General features: G+C 42.8%; 1 protein-coding gene across 4 annotated transcripts in view; it reads left to right on the top strand.

Moving 5' to 3' along the window:
* The window catches only part of LUZP1 (leucine zipper protein 1), a 95,862-nt gene that overhangs the window by 68,728 nt on the left and 11,745 nt on the right, over positions 1 to 15,389 (top strand). Inside the window, exons 1-2 of one of the 4 annotated variants that reach the window (XM_040229557.1) lie at positions 5,288 to 5,298; positions 12,758 to 12,762. The exons of the other annotated variants lie outside the window; for them this stretch is intronic. The gene's annotated coding sequence lies outside the window, so the exon portion shown is untranslated. Of the gene's footprint in view, positions 1 to 5,287; positions 5,299 to 12,757; positions 12,763 to 15,389 lie in introns of those variants that run through there. 4 annotated transcript variants of the gene reach the window in all.

Here is a 15,389-nt window from a genome sequence, read left to right as displayed (position 1 = left end):
CACTTGCTGCGAGACTTCAGGGGCTTCTGTGTTGCGCCAGCCGTGCCAGTTTACCGGCCCTGCTGCTCTCCTGCGCCTGTCATATCAGTGCTGCCGAGTCACTTAAAGTCCCCCCCGTGCAGCATTGTTTTCCTTGCCTGCCCTCCCTTCCTTCCTCTCTGTAAATGATTACTTTATACCATTTTTGTACTGCTATTCAAACTGCTAGAAAGGCAGCAGTAAAAAAGAGGTACCTCCGTGCAAAAAACCCCCAAACCATGTTCCTGACCTCGTAGATCTTATGATCTAGTAAAGAGACAGTAAGCAAATACACAAAGAATTAATTGGTAAAATGTACTGAGAAGAAACAAGTAGAGTATCTTGCCTTAGAGCTGTCTGAAGATGAAATGAGTTGCCTTGGGAGGAAATGAGTATCCTTCCTGTCATTAGAATTGTTTGAATAGGAGCTGAATGACTACTTGCTAGATAATTTCTTCATTGAGTGGGAGGTTGGATCAGATGATCTCTAAATCCTATCCAACCCGGAGAATCTCTACATGCTAGTTGGGCTCCCAACCCTAAGGTTTGCATATCTAAAATATGAATATCTAAATCTAAAATCCAAAAGTGCCTATCTAAAATGAATTTATGATTCTGGGAAAAATAATTAAGTTCAGTAATTAAATAGAAACACTCAAGAAGTGATGGTGAGATGTGGATAGCCAAAGGTTTTAAGACAGGTAACTAGGAATTGTCAGGAAGAAGCTACTTTAAAATAGTTCTCCCATTTTCCTTTAGATCAGGGACTTGCAAACTGGTCCACAGGCCCACTGCCTGTTTTTGTAAATAAAGTTTAGTTGAAACACAGACACATCATTTGCTTACGTACTGTGTATGGCAGAGTTGAGTAGTTGGACAGAGGCCTTAGGGCTTACGAAGCCTAAAATACTTGTTATCAAGCTAAGTCATATACTTATATGGATACCATCAAACTTGAAAGAAAAAGTTTGCAGATCCTCTACTTTAAATGACTGTTGAGAACAGGAAGTGAATCATGGCAGCTGTGTTGGGGGAAAGGGCAGGCCAAGTTTGACGATGTACTATTTCAGACCTTCCTGGCCCACCAGGACAGGAAAAAGAGCCAGCTTCCAGAATGCTGGATAGGGCCACTAGGAGCTAGGTTCTAAACCTCTGGCAGAAAGGGGCTCCTGAGAGACAGTTGGTGGAGCATCTTGCTACTATGAGTTGGAGCTGAGGAAGACACCGGTGGGGAGGGGGAAGTTGGCATTAAAGAATGGTCTCCCGGTCCTGTTCCTCACTTTCCCATGATTTCTGAGGCTTAATATACATAATTTCCTTCCCAGACCCCCCCCCCCCCTTGGGCACAATTAATTGCTTCTTCTAAGCTCCCAGCACATTTATCAGGTGGTGAAATGTATTAAGTGGAAAAAAAAAAAAAAAACAGGACAAGAGAACAAGGAGCCAGAAGAGTGGGTGCTGTGTTTTGTGAGATGGTCAGGGAGGCCTCTTTATTCTTGATTTATAGTTAGGTCTAGTTTTCTGATTCATTAAAGGCAGGAGTTGAGTTTTAACCATCTCTCTAGCACTTGGCTAGATGGTGGGTTCATCATGGATGTTCCATAGATGTCTCCAGAATAAATGGATTAACTGGAGACACATGCTTGATGGGGAATGCAGTAGGACTGGAAGGAAAGGCGTCTGTCTCTTCCCTTTGTGGATGGTCCTGGAAGAGCAAAGCATCTCTTTCTCTGGCTATATGTAGGGCCGAAAGGTCAGAGATAAGTGACACTAACCGCATTTTCAGTCCATTTCCTTGTTTTCCCAGGGTGGAGGGCTGATGTTAGTGAGTCGCTCTTTTTAGGAGAATTCTGCCTAGTGAAATTTACCTTAGGTATGCATAGGACTTTCCAAAGTGCTTTTGCTGACCTTAACTTTTGCTGTGAAGTAGGTGGGGTTGATGAGGCATGGAGAAGATCAATGAGTTGGTCAAACAGGGTAGCATTCTAAAAGGAGTATGGTCTTTGGAACTTGGGTTCACCATCTAGCTGTCCTGCTTACTAGCTTTGTGACCTTAGGCAAGTTTGAGGGTCCCTATTCCAAAAGGTTATTGCGTAAGCTGAGTAGTTAATGTTAACTGCTCAGCTGTGTCCAACTCTTTGCAACCCCATAGACTGTAGAGGGCCAGACTCTTTGTCCATGGTACTCTTCAGAGAAGAATACTGGAGTGGGTTGCCATTCCCTTCTCCAGGGCATCTTCCAGACCCAGGGATTGACTCAGAGCCTCTAGCATTGCACGCAGATTCTTTACCATCTGAGCCACAAGTAATAGTAATAGCTACTATTTGTTGTACTTGTGTGGGAGGCATTCTGCTAAGTGCTAAATGCGTTCCATGCCAGGGGATTACCATATTGTCTTTGGATGGATGAAAAAACATTCAGAGAACTAATTTATTCAAGTAGATTGATTAGGGATTCCTAGAGAAAGCCTGTATGTGAAGCTCGCTCAGTCGTGTCCAACTCTTTGCGACTCCACGGACTGTAGCCTACCATGCTCCTCCATCCGTGGGATTCTCCAGGCAAGAATACTGGAGTGGGTTGCCATTTCTTTCTTCAGGAGATCTTCCCAACCCAGGGATTGAACCCGGGTCTCCCACATTGTAGGCAGACACTTTACCATCTGAGCCACCAGGGAAGCTCCTGGATAGTAACTACTTACTATATTCTCTGTAGTACAGTCGTGCTCAGTTTGGGACTGTCCTGTATTTGTTCCCTTTATACCTGTTACTGGTCTGTATATAATCAGAACTCCTCTCTTTGTAAAAATGCTGAAGAATTTGTAGGGAAGTGATTTAACCCAGTGTGAAGAGTTCTGGGCAGTCAGGAGACTAAAGTCCTTGATTTTGCTAAGTTGCTGGAGAGATCTCAAGTCTCAGTTCTTTCATTTTTAAAGTTAGAGGATTAGGCCAAACAAGCAGTTTTATTTTAAATAAAAGCGGTAGAACTCTTTCGTTACAGTCATATCGGGGAAGCCCAATATGTTAGGACCTCCCCTGATAGCTCAGTTGGTAAAGAGGAGTCTTACCAACTCCTCCCATTGCAGGAGTCCCCGGTTCAATTCCTGAGTCTGGAAGATCTGCTGGAGAAGGGAGAGGCTGCCCACTCCAGTATTCTTGGGCTTCCCTGGTGGCTCAGTTGGTAAAGAATTCGCCTGCAGTGTGGGAGACCTGGGTTCAGTCCCTGAGTTGGGAAGATCCCCTGGAGAAGAAAAAGGCTACCCACTCCAGTATTCTGGCCTGGAGAATTGTGTGGACTGTGTAGTCTATGGGGTCACAAAGAGTCAGGCACAACCAGCGACTTTACTTTCACTATGTTAAGAAACTAAAATCAGCTTCTTTGGTTGACAAGAGAGAGGGACCCTGACAGCCTGCTCAGACCTTTGCCCCTCTCTTTTCCCTGAGGTGGACCTCAGGGTGCGAGTTGCTGAGTCCAGTTTGAAAGTCAATGGACTGAATGATATTTTAGCTGTATTTTGGTTCTGAAATCACTTTTGAAGGAGAGGAAGAAGATCCAAAATTTTTTTTTACTTCAACACTTCCTCCAGTAGTGAGAGTCTGTGTGAATGGTGTGGTTTTCTGGTATTTATGTCGTATTTCCATGGCATGGACCCGAAAGCCAGATGGGTCATTGTCCAGCAGGGAGAAGCACTGTGCAGGTGGCTTGGGGCTTGGGAGGCGGCCTTTCAGAGGATCACCCCTGGACCTGGTGTCTGTGCTGGCTGCATCTGTTCTTGCCAGTTGTTTTCTGCATTGTAATTCATGAGTAACTGACTCCTTGACGTCATTTATTATTATTATTTTCTGTTAATGGTTAGTGCCAAAGGATTGGTCAGCTATTTAATAATTAGGGGGCACATTCAGCCATTCATTCCTCAAATTTTAAGCATTAATTATGTGCTAGGCTTCTTGCTGGGTGCTGAGAATACAGAGATGAATAAGGAACAGGTTGGGGAGATTAGATGAGTAAATAAGCCTGAATGCACTGTGGTAAGTGCTGTGGGGGGTCCAATGCAGCAGACTAAAGTGCGTGGAAGTGGCGCCCGACCGTGTTCAGGGTTTCAGGAAGGATGCGCTCCAGGAGGAGGCGCCTACGGTGGGATTTGAAGCAAATGAGAAGGGATGGTCACCAACCTAGAGGAGGCCTGGAGGTGAGAGAGAGTGCACGGTTTGTGGAACTTGGAGAATGCAGAGCCTATGTGGAGTTTGAGATGAGGCTGAAGAGGTAGGCAGGGTGGATTGTGAAGGACCTCACATGCCATTTGGAGAAGGAAATGGCAACCCACTTCAGGATTCTCGCCTGGAGAATTCCATGGACAGAGCAGCCTGGCAGGCTGCAGTCCATGGGGTTGCAAAGAGTTGGATGCAACTGAGCGATTCACTCACATGCCATGCTGGGGAGTTTGGGTTTGGGCTTTGCCCTCAGAGTGATAAGGCTGCTTAAAAGGACTTTGAGTAGTGGTGTGTGATAACTGTTTATATTTGCTGTCTAATCAGTGCCTGCTGCAGTTCATGGGGCTGCAAAGAGCTGGCCACGAGTGAGTGACTGAAGACAGCCACGGCAGCGTGTGCTCAGCTGCTTGGTTGTGTCTGACTCTTTGCGGCCCCATGGATTGTAATCCACCAGGTTCCTCTGTCCTTGGGATTTTCCAGGCAGGAATACTGGAGCAGGTTGCCCTTTCTGTTCCAGAGAATCTTCCCAACCCTGAGATCGAACCCACAACTCTTGGGTCACCTTCGTTGGCAGGTAGAGTCTTGACCACTAGTGCCACCTGGGAAGCCCGATACATTCCACGGGTTTAGTTTTTCATTCTTTGATTCATATCAGAGTCTTCAACAAAACATGTAGGTGCAATTAACACTAAATCCAAATGAATTTAGGAAAGCAGTTATCCCTGGACTCTACTAATTCAGAATTCTAAGTTATAGATGGGACTGTACTTAAGTTTAACATTTCCCTCTTCTAAGGGATTTGTTTATGAAAAATGTAGTATAAATTAGTATAAATAAGACATATTGAGGAGAATGTTTCAGTTTGGCATAACCTGAACAGTTCCTCTCATGAAGTTCCTGTCTTTAAAGTATACAGTTTAATGTCTATCATATTTATGAGGGTAAGTTGTTTTAAAGCATTTTGTTGAAGCGTCATATATCATTTGTCCTCCAGTAACTGCTATGCCAATATAGATCCTTTGTGTCTATTCCCTTAAAAGTGATTTATGACCCATACTTAGTTCAGTCCCCCGTCCCCTCCACCCTTCGTATAAAATTGGTAGTTAAAAAATTCATAAAGCAATTATCTTTCAATTAAAAAATAAATTTAAAAAATTGTAATTTTCTTTCTTCTTCTTCTTTTTTTTTTTTTTTTTTTTACTGTCGTTCAGTCTCTAAGTTGTGTTCAGCTCTTTTTCACTCCATGGACTGCAGCATGCCACGCTCCTCTGTTCTCCACCATCTCCTGGAGCTTGCTCAGATTCATGTCCATTGAGTTGGTGATGCCATCCAACTATCTTATCCTCTGCTGCCTCCCTTCTCTTTTTGTCTTCAGTCTTTCCAAGCATCAGGTAGGAGTCAGTTCTGATGAGTCAGTTCTTTGCATCAGGTGGCCAAAGTATTGGAGCTTCAGCATCAGTCCTTCCTGTGAATATTCAGGATTGATTTCCTTTAGGATTGACTGGTTGGATCTCGTTGCAGTCCAAGGGACTCTCAAGAGTCTTCTCCAGCACCACAGTTCAAAAGCATCAGTTCTTTGGTGTTCACCCTTCTTTATGGTCCAACTCTCACATCCATACAGGACTATTGGAAAAACCATAGCTTTGACTATGCAGACCTTTGTCAGCAAAGTGATACACTGTCTGGGTTTGTTAAAACTTTCCTTCTAAGGAGCAAGCATCTTTTAATTTCATGGTTGCAGTCCACCACCTGCAGTGATTTTGGAGCCCAAGAAAATAAAATCTGTCACTGCTTTTACTTTGTCCTCTTCTGTCTGCCCTGAAGTTTTGGAACTGGATGCCATGATCTTAGTTTTTTTAATGTTGAGTTTCAAGCCAGCTTTTCTACTCTCTTCTTTTACCCTTATTAAGAGTCTTTGTGTGTGTGTGTGTGTTTTTTTTTTTTTTTAAACTGCTGTTGTTTAGTCTCTTAAGTCATGTCTGAGTCTTTGAGGCTTCAGGGCCTGTGGCCTGCTGGGCTTCTCTGTCCATGGGATTTCCCAGTCAAGAATACTGAAGTGGCCTAAAGATAATTTATAAGGTCCTGTAAGGCAGTCGGCCCCCTGCCTACCTTCCTGTTCATTCACAGCCTACCACTCTTCCCATGTACACGCGGGATTTCTTCCCTCCCTTCCTCCACGGCAGTTTAAAAAAATAAAATACTGGAGTGGGTTGTCATTTCCTTCTCTAGATCTTCCTGACCCAAGGATCGAACCTGCGTCTCTGCATTGGCAAGTGGCTTTACTGCTGAGCCACCAGGGAAGTATGAAGACGATGTGTGTGTGTGTTTACATTAATGTACTTGTTGTGCTGGGCCTCGGTCGCAGCGTGTGGGATCTCCCATCTTCGTTGCTGTATGGGAGCTCTTTTGTTGTAGTACATGGGGTCTAGCTTCCCCATCAGGGATTGAACCTGGGCCTCCCGCACTGGGAGCTCGGAATCTCAGCCACTGGACCACCAGGGAGGTCCCAAAACAAGTGCTTTTGTATGTGGAAATATAGATTGGAATAAGGAAAGAGGTTTCTTTCTTATAAAAATACCACTGAAGGGGTATTTTACTCTCCATTCTTGAGAATGAGGAAGCCTGTAAACTTGGGGAAAGGAGAAGGGGAGATCGAAAGAACCAAAAGTGAGAAGACAAAGATAATACACAGGGGAGCCAAGTGGTGGAGAGGGAAGAATAATCCTGGAGCGGGCATGAGCTGAGAGGCTGAGGGAGGGAGACCATTTCCAACACCTCTGACCTTAGTGTTTCTCAAAAGCTGAACATGGGCTCCACCTGGTGGCTGTAGGCTTTAAGTATAATTAAAGGGGGGGATCTTGGGGTTGGAGAGAGGTAAGTAGCATTTGTCATCTCCTCAAATCCCTCTTGGGCTTCCCTGGTGGCTCAGATGGTAAAGAATCCACCTGCAAAGTGGGAGACCTGGGTTCAGTCCCTTGTTTGGGAAGATCCTCTGGAGGAGGGCATGGCAACCCTTGCCTGGAGAATCCCATGGACAGAGTCTGGCGGGCTGCATGTCCAGGAGTCAGACATGACTGAAGTGACCATCATGCATTTTGTGGTTGTTGTTCAGTTGCTCAGTCATGTCCAACTCTTGGCGACCCCATGGACTGCAGCACGCCAGGCCTCCCTGTCCATCACCATCTCCCGGAGCTTGCTCAAACTCATGTCCATTGTGTTGGTAATGCCTTCCAACCATCTCATCCTCTGTCCCCTTCTCCTCCTGCCTTCAATCTTTTCCAGCATCAGGGTCTTTTCAAATGAGTCAGTTCTTCACATAAGGTGGCCAAAGTATCGGAGCTTCTAGCTTCAGCATCAGTCCTTGCAGTGAATATTCAGGACTGATTTCCTTTAGGATGGACTGGTTGGATCTCCTTGCAGTCCAAGGGACTCTCAAGAGTCTTCTCCAACACCACAGGTCAAAAATATCAATTCTTCGGTGCTCAGCCTTCTTTATGGTCCAACTCTCACATCCATACATGACTACTGGAAAAACCATAGCTTTGACTAGATGGACCTTTGTTGGGAAAGTAATGTCTCTGCTTTTTAATATGCTGTCTAGGTTTGTCATAGCTTTTCTCCCAAGGAGCAAGCATCCTTTAATTTCATGGCTGTAGTCACCATCTGCAAGCTTCCCTGGTGGCTCAGAAGGTAAAGCATCTGCCTGCAGTGTGGGAGACCTGGGTTCAATCCCTGGGGTGGGAAGATCCCCTGGACAAGGAAATAGCAACCCACTCCAGTTCTCTGGCCTGGAAAATTCTATGGATGGAGGAGCCTGGTAGGCTATAGTCCATGGCGTTGCAAAGAGTTGAACACGACTAAGTGACTTCACTTACAGTCACCATCTGCAGTGATTTTGGAGCCCAAGAAAATAAAGTCAGTCACTGTTTCCATGCAATGCAGGAGACCCCGGTTCAACTCCTAGGTTGGGAATATCTGCTGGAGAAGGGATAGGCTACCCACTCTAGTGAATTCTTGAACTTCCCTTATAGCTCAGCTGGTAAAGAATCCACCTGCATTGTGGGAGATCTGGGTTTGATCCTTGGGTTGGGAAGATCCCCTGGAGAAGGGAAAGGCTACCCACTCTAGTATTATGGCCTGGACTATACAATTCCATGGATTGTATAGTCCATGGGGTCGCAAAGAGTCAGACACGACTGAGCGATTTTCACTTTCACTGTTTCTATTGTTTCCCCATCTATTTTCCATGAAGTGATTGGACCGGATGCCATGATGTTAGTTTCTTGAATGTCGACTTTTAAGCCAGCTTTTCACTCTCCTCTTTCACCTTCATCAAAAGGCTCTTTAGTTCCTTTTTGCTTTCTGCCAAAAGGGTGGTGTCATCTTCATATCTGAGGTTACTGACATTTCTCCTGGCAATCTTGATTCCAGATTGTGCTTAATCCAGCCTGGCATTTCGCATGATGTGCTCTACATATAAGTTAAATAAGCAGGGTGACAATACATACTCCTTTCCCAATTTTGAAACATTCCGTTATTTCGTGTCCAGTTATAACTTACTTCTTGGCCTGCATATTGGTTTCTCAGGAGTCAAGTGAGGTAGTCTGGTATTCCCATCTCTTTAAGAATTTTCCACAATTTGTTGTGGAAAACAAATTGTCAGTGAAGCAGAAGTAAATGTTTTCTGGAATTCTCTTGCTTTTTCTGTGATCCAATGGATGATGGAAATTTGACCTCTGCCTTTTCTAAATCCAGCTTGAACACCTGGAAGTTCTCTGTTCAAGAGAGAACTGTTGAAGCCTGGCTTGGAGAATTTTGAGCATTACTTTACTAGCCTGTGAGATGAGTGCAATTGTGCGGTAGTTTGAGCATTCTTTGGTATTACCTTTCTTTGGTATTGGAATGAAAACTGACCTTTTCCAGTCCTGTGGCCACTGCTGAGTTTTCCAAATTTGCTAGCTTATTGAGTGCAGCACTTTAACAGCATCATTTTAAGGATTCGAAATAGCTCAACTGGAATTCCATCACCTCCACTAGCTTTGTTCGTAGTGATGGTTCCTAAGGCCCACTTGAGTTCACACTCTAGGATGTCTGGCTCTAGGTGAGTGATCACACCATCGTGATTATCTGGGTCGTGAAGACCTTTTTGGTACAATTCTTCTGTGTATTCTTGCCACCTCTTCTCAATATCTTCTGCTTCTGTTAGGTCCATACCATTTCTGTCCTTTATTGAGCCCATCTTTGCATGAAATGTTCCCTTGGTATCTCTAATTTTCTTGAAGAGATTTCTAGTCTTTCCCATTCTATTGTTTTCCTCGATTTCTTTGCACTGATCACTGAGGAAGGCTTTCTTATCTCTCCTTGCTATTCTTTGGAACTCTGCACTCAGATGTGTGTATCTTTCCTTTTCTCCTTGTCTTTAGATTCTCTTAAGGTCCCCTGTTGAAGGAAAAGGCTATCCACTGCAGTATCGTGGCCTGGAGAATTCCATGGACTGTGTATAGTCCATGGGGGTCGCAAAGAGTCTGACACAACTAAACGACTTTCACTTCACTTCACTTCCTTTCTCAGCTATTTGTAAGGCTTCATCAGACAACCATTTTGCCTCTCTGCGTTTCTTTTTCTTGGGGATGGTTTTGATCACCGCCTCCTGTACAATATTACGAACCTTAGCCCGTAGTTCTTCAGGCACTCTATCAGATCTAATCTGTTGAGTCTATTTGTCACTTCCACTGTATTATTGTAAGAGATTTGCAAATCCCGTTTAAGGTTCTGTGAGTTTGATATATTGTGTTTCTGAAGAAATTGATCTGTTTCATCTATAGTTATCGAACATGTGTATATAGCGTTATAATATTCCTTTATTATCAGTGAGATCTGTAGTGATGTCCTTTTATTTCTGATAGGAGTAATTTGTGTTTTTTCTCTCTTTTTTTAAAATTTAGCCTGGTAAGAACTGATTGTTTTTATTGGTATTTTTAGAAAACCAGCTTTTGGTTTCATTGATTTTTTTTTTTAACCTAATGATATTTAAGTTTTATTGATTTCTACTCTAATTTTCATTATTTTCTTCAGCTTACTTTGGTTTTAATTTGTTGTTCTTTTTCTAAGAAAAAGATAGGAGCTTAGATTGCCTAAGATGGGAGCTTAGATTATTGATTGTAGGTCTTTATTCTTTTCTAACATTTGCATTCAGTGCTTTAAACTTGACTCTAAGCATTGCTTTTGCTACACTCGACAACTTTTAATAAAGTTGATTTCATTTTCATTCAGTTCCAATACTTGAAATTTTCCGTGTTCGTTGGATTTCCAGCTATCTTTGTGGTATTGATTTCTAGTTCCCTTCCATCGTGGTCTGCGAGCAGACACTGAATGATTTGTATTCTTTTAAATTTGTTCGGGTATGTTTTATGACCCAGAATGTTTTCTGTCTTGGTGAATGTTTCATGTAAACTTGAGAAGGTTGTTTATTCTGTTGTATGAAATAGTCTGTAGATGTCCACTATTTCCCATTGATTGATGGTACTGCTGAGTTCAGCTGTGTCCTTACACTAATTGCCTGCCTGCTGGATCTGCCACTTAAGATAGAGCGCTGTTGAATTCTCCAGCTATAGTCATTGATTTCTCTCTTTCTCCTCGCAGTTCCATCCGGTTTTTGCCTCACGTATTTTGATGCACACACACATTAAGGACTATTACGTCTTCTTGGAGAACTGACCCTTTGTCATCATATGATATTCTCCCTTTGTCCTTGATAACATTCCTTGTTCTGAAATCTGCTATCTGTTATTAATGTAGGTACTCTTTTGATAAGTGTTAGTGTATCTTTCTCCATCCCTTCACATTTAAATTATATCTTTATTAAAATTTAAAGTGAGTTTTTGTAGACAGCATATGTTTTACTCTTAGTTTTTTGACCCACTCAGATAGTCTGTCTTTTAATTGATGTATGTAGATTCAGTTCAGTTCAGTTCAGTCGCTCAGTTGTGTCCAACTCTCTGTGACCCCATGAATCACAGCATTCCAGGCCTCCCTGTCCATCACCAGCTCCCAGAGTTCACTCAAACTCATGTCCATCGAGTCAGTGATGCCATCCAACCATCTCATCCTCTGTTGTCCCCTTCTCCTCCTCCCCCAATCTCTTTCAGCATCAGGGTCTTTTCCAATGAGTCAACTCTTTGCATGAGGTAGTCAAAGTATTGGAGTTTCAGCTTCAGCATCAGTCCTTCCAGTGAACACCTAGGGCTGATCTCCTTTAGGATGGACTGGTTTGATATCCTTGCAGTCCAAGGGACTCTCAAGAGGCTTCTCCAACACCATAGTTCAAAAGCATCAATTCTTTGGCGCTCAGCTTTCTTTATAGTCCAACTCTCACATCCATACATGACCATTGGAAAAACCATAGCCTTGACTAGACAGACCTTAGTCAGCAAAGTAATGTCTCTGCTTTTGAATATACTATCTAGGTGTCAGCCACAGTTTCCACTGTTTCCCCATCTATTTGCCATGAAGTGATGGGACTGGATGCCACCATCTTAATTTTCTGAATGTTGAGCTTTAAGCCAACTTTTTCACTCTCCTCTTTCACTTTCATCAAGAGGCTCTTTAGTTCTTCACTTTCTGGCATAAGGGTGGTGTCATCTTCATATCTGAGGTTATTGATATTTCTCCCAGCAATCCTGATTCCAGCTTGTGCTTCCTCCAGTCCAGCATTTCTCATGATGTACTCTACATAGAAGTTAAATAAGCAGGGTGACAATATACAGCCTTGACGTACTCCTTTTCCTATTTGGAACCAGTCTGTTGTTCCATGTCCAGTTCTAACTGTTGCTTCCTCATCTGCCTACAGGTTTCTCAAGAGGCAGGTCAGGTGGTCTGGTATTCCCATCTCTTTCAGAATTTTCCACACAAGAGAAGACTCTACACACGGACATCACCAGATGGTCTACACCAAAATCAGATTGATTATATTCTTAGCAGCCAAAGATGGAGAAGCTCTATACAGTCAGCAAAAACAAGACCAGGAAGTGACTGTGTCTCAGATCATGAACTCCTTATTGCCAAATTCAGACTGAAATTGAAGAAAGTGGGGAAAACCACTAGACCATTCAGGTATGACCTAAATCAAATCCTTTATGACTATACAGTGGAAGTGAGAAATAGATTTAAGGAACTAGATCTGATAGAGTGCCTGATGAACTATGAATGGAGGTATGTGACATTGTACAGGAGACAGGAATCAAGACCATCTCCAAGAAAAAAAAATGCAAAAAAGCAAAATGGGTATCTGAGGAGGCCTTACAAATAGCTGAGAAAAGAAGAGAAGAGAAAGGCAAAAGAGAAAAGGAAGGATATACCCATTTGAATGCAGAATTCCTAAGAATTTCAAGGAGAGATAAGAAAGCCTTCCTCAGTGATCAGTGCAAAGAAATCGAGGAAAACAATAGAATGGGAAAGACTAGAGATCTCTTCAAGAAAATTAGAGATACCAAGGGAACATTTCATGCAAAGATGGGCTCAGTAAAGGACAGAAATGGTACGGACCTAACAGAAGCAGAAGATATTAAGAAGAGGTGGCAAGAATACACAGAAGAACTGTACAAGAAAGATCTTCACCATCCAGATATCATGATGGGGTGATCACTCACCTAGAGCCAGACATCCTGGAATGTTAAGCCAAGTGGGCCTTAGGAACCATCACTACGAACAAAGCTAGTGGAGGTGATGGAATCCCAGTTGAGCTATTTCAAATCCTGAAAGATGACACTGTGAAGGTGCTGCACTCAGTAAGCAAGCAAATTTGTAAAACTCAGCAGTGGCCACAGGACTTGAAAAGGTCAGTTTTCATTCCAGTTCCAAAGAAAGGCAGTGCTAAAGAATGCTCGAACTACTGCACAATTGCAGTCATCTCACAAGCTAGTAAAGTAATGCTTAAAATGATCCAAGCCAGGCGTCAGGAATATGTGAACCGTGAACTTCCAGATGTTCAAGCTGGTTTTAGAAAAGGCAGAGGAACCAGAGATCAAACTGCCAACATCCGCTGGGTCATCGGAAAAAAGCACTCATCTCACATGCTAGTAAAGTGATGCTTAAAATTCTCCAAGACAGGCTTTAGCAATACGTGAACCGCGAGCTTCCAGATGTTCAAGCTGGTTTTAGAAAATGCAGAGGAAGCAGAGATCAAATTGCCAACATCTGCTGGATCATCGAAAAAGCAAGAGAGTTCCAGAAAAACATCTATTTCTGCTTTATTGACTACACCAAAGCCTTTGACTGTGTGGATCACAATAAACTGTGGAAAATTCTGAAAGATATGGGAATACCAGACCACATGACCTGCCTCTTGAGAAACCTGTATGTAGGTCAGGAAGCAACAGTTAGAACTGGACATGGAACAACAGACTGGTTGCAAATAGGAAAAGGAGTACATCAAGGCTGTATATTGTCACCCTGCTTATTTAACTTACATGCAGAGTACATCATGAGAAACTCTGGGCTGGAGGAAGCACAAGCTGGAATCAAGATTGCTGGGAGAAATATCAATAACCTCAGATATGAAGATGACACCACCGTAATGGCAGAAAGTGAAGAACTAAAGAGCCTCTTGATGAAAGTGAAAGAGGAAAGTGAAAAAGTTGGCTTAAAACTCAACATTCAGAAAACTAAGATCATCCGGTCCCATCACATCACTTCATGGCAAATAGATGGGGAAACAGTGGCTGACTTAATTTTTCTCGGCTCCAAGATTGCTGCAGATGGTGATTGCAGCCGTAAAATTAAAAGACGCTTGTTCCTTGGAAGGAAGGTTATGACCAACCTAGACAAAATATTCAAAAGCAGAGACATTACTTTGCCAACAAAGGTCCATCTTGTCAAGGCTATGGTTTTCCCAGTAGTCATGTATGGATGTGAGAGTTGGACTATAAAGAAAGCTGAGAGCCAAAGAATTGATTCTTTTGAACTGTGGTGTTGGAGAAGACTCTTGAGAGTCCCTTGGACTGCAAGGAGATCCAACCAGTCCATCCTAAAGGAGATCAGCCCTGGGTGTTCACTGGAAGGATTGATGTTGAAGCTGAAACTCCAGTACTTTGGCCACCTCATGCGAAGAGTTGACTCATTGGAAAAGACCCTGATGCTGGGAAAGATTGAAGGCAGGAGGAGGGGATGACAGAGGATGTGATGGTTGGATGGCATCACTGACACAATGGATATGGGTTTGTGTGGACTCCGGGAGTTGATGACGGGGAGCCTGGCGTGCTGCGGTCCATGGGGTCGCAAAGAGTCGGACATGACTGAGTGACTGAACTGAACTGAACTGAAGAATTTAACATTTCTTGTAAAGTGGATCTACCGGCAACAGATCCTCTCAATTTTTATTTCTCCTCCAGAGTGTTTATTTCATTTTCTTTGCTGAAGGACAGTTTTGTAGGGTACAGAAATCTAGATTGGTAGTGTTTTTCTCTCAACATTTAAAATATTTCACTCTATACTTTTCTCATGGGCTTGATTTCTGAGAAGTCAGATGTTATTTCTTAACTTTGTTTTTCTATAGGTTAGGTATTTTTTCCTCTGAGTTTTTTCAGGATTTTTTCCGTTTATCTTTGATTTTCTGCAGTGTGAATATGATATGCCTTGGTGTTTTTGTTTTAGTATTTATCCTGGTTGGTGTTCTGAGCTTCTTGAATCTGTGGTTTGCTTTCTGACAATTTTGGGAAGTTATGTCATTATTGCTTCAGATTTTTCTTCTCTTCTTCGTCCCATTACATTTGTGTTAAACTTCTTCGTCCCATTACATTTGTGTTAAACTTCTTGTAGCTATCCACACTTCTTGGATATTCTGTTCTGTTCCCCCCCGCCTTTTTTTTCCCTCTGCCTTTCAGATTTAGAAGTTTCTACTGACATATCCTCAAGTGCAGAGACTCTTTACCAGCTGTGTCTGGTCTACTAATGAGACAGTCAAAGACATTCTTCATTCGCTAGTGATTTTTACCTCTAACATTTCCTTTTGATGCTTTACTATAATTTCCATTTCTTTGCTTACCTTACCCATATGTTCTTGGATGTTGTCTACTTTTTCCTTAGAGTCTTTAGCATATTATAGTTTTGAATTTCTGTCTAATAATTCCGACTGCTCTGCCATCTCTGAGTCTGGTTTTGATTGTT

This window comes from Oryx dammah, unplaced genomic scaffold (genome assembly GCF_014754425.2).
Source record: "Oryx dammah isolate SB20612 unplaced genomic scaffold, SCBI_Odam_1.1 HiC_scaffold_27, whole genome shotgun sequence".
In the NCBI taxonomy this organism is placed as follows: Eukaryota; Metazoa; Chordata; class Mammalia; order Artiodactyla; family Bovidae; genus Oryx; species Oryx dammah.
This window is presented reverse-complemented; position numbering and strand designations above follow the sequence as displayed.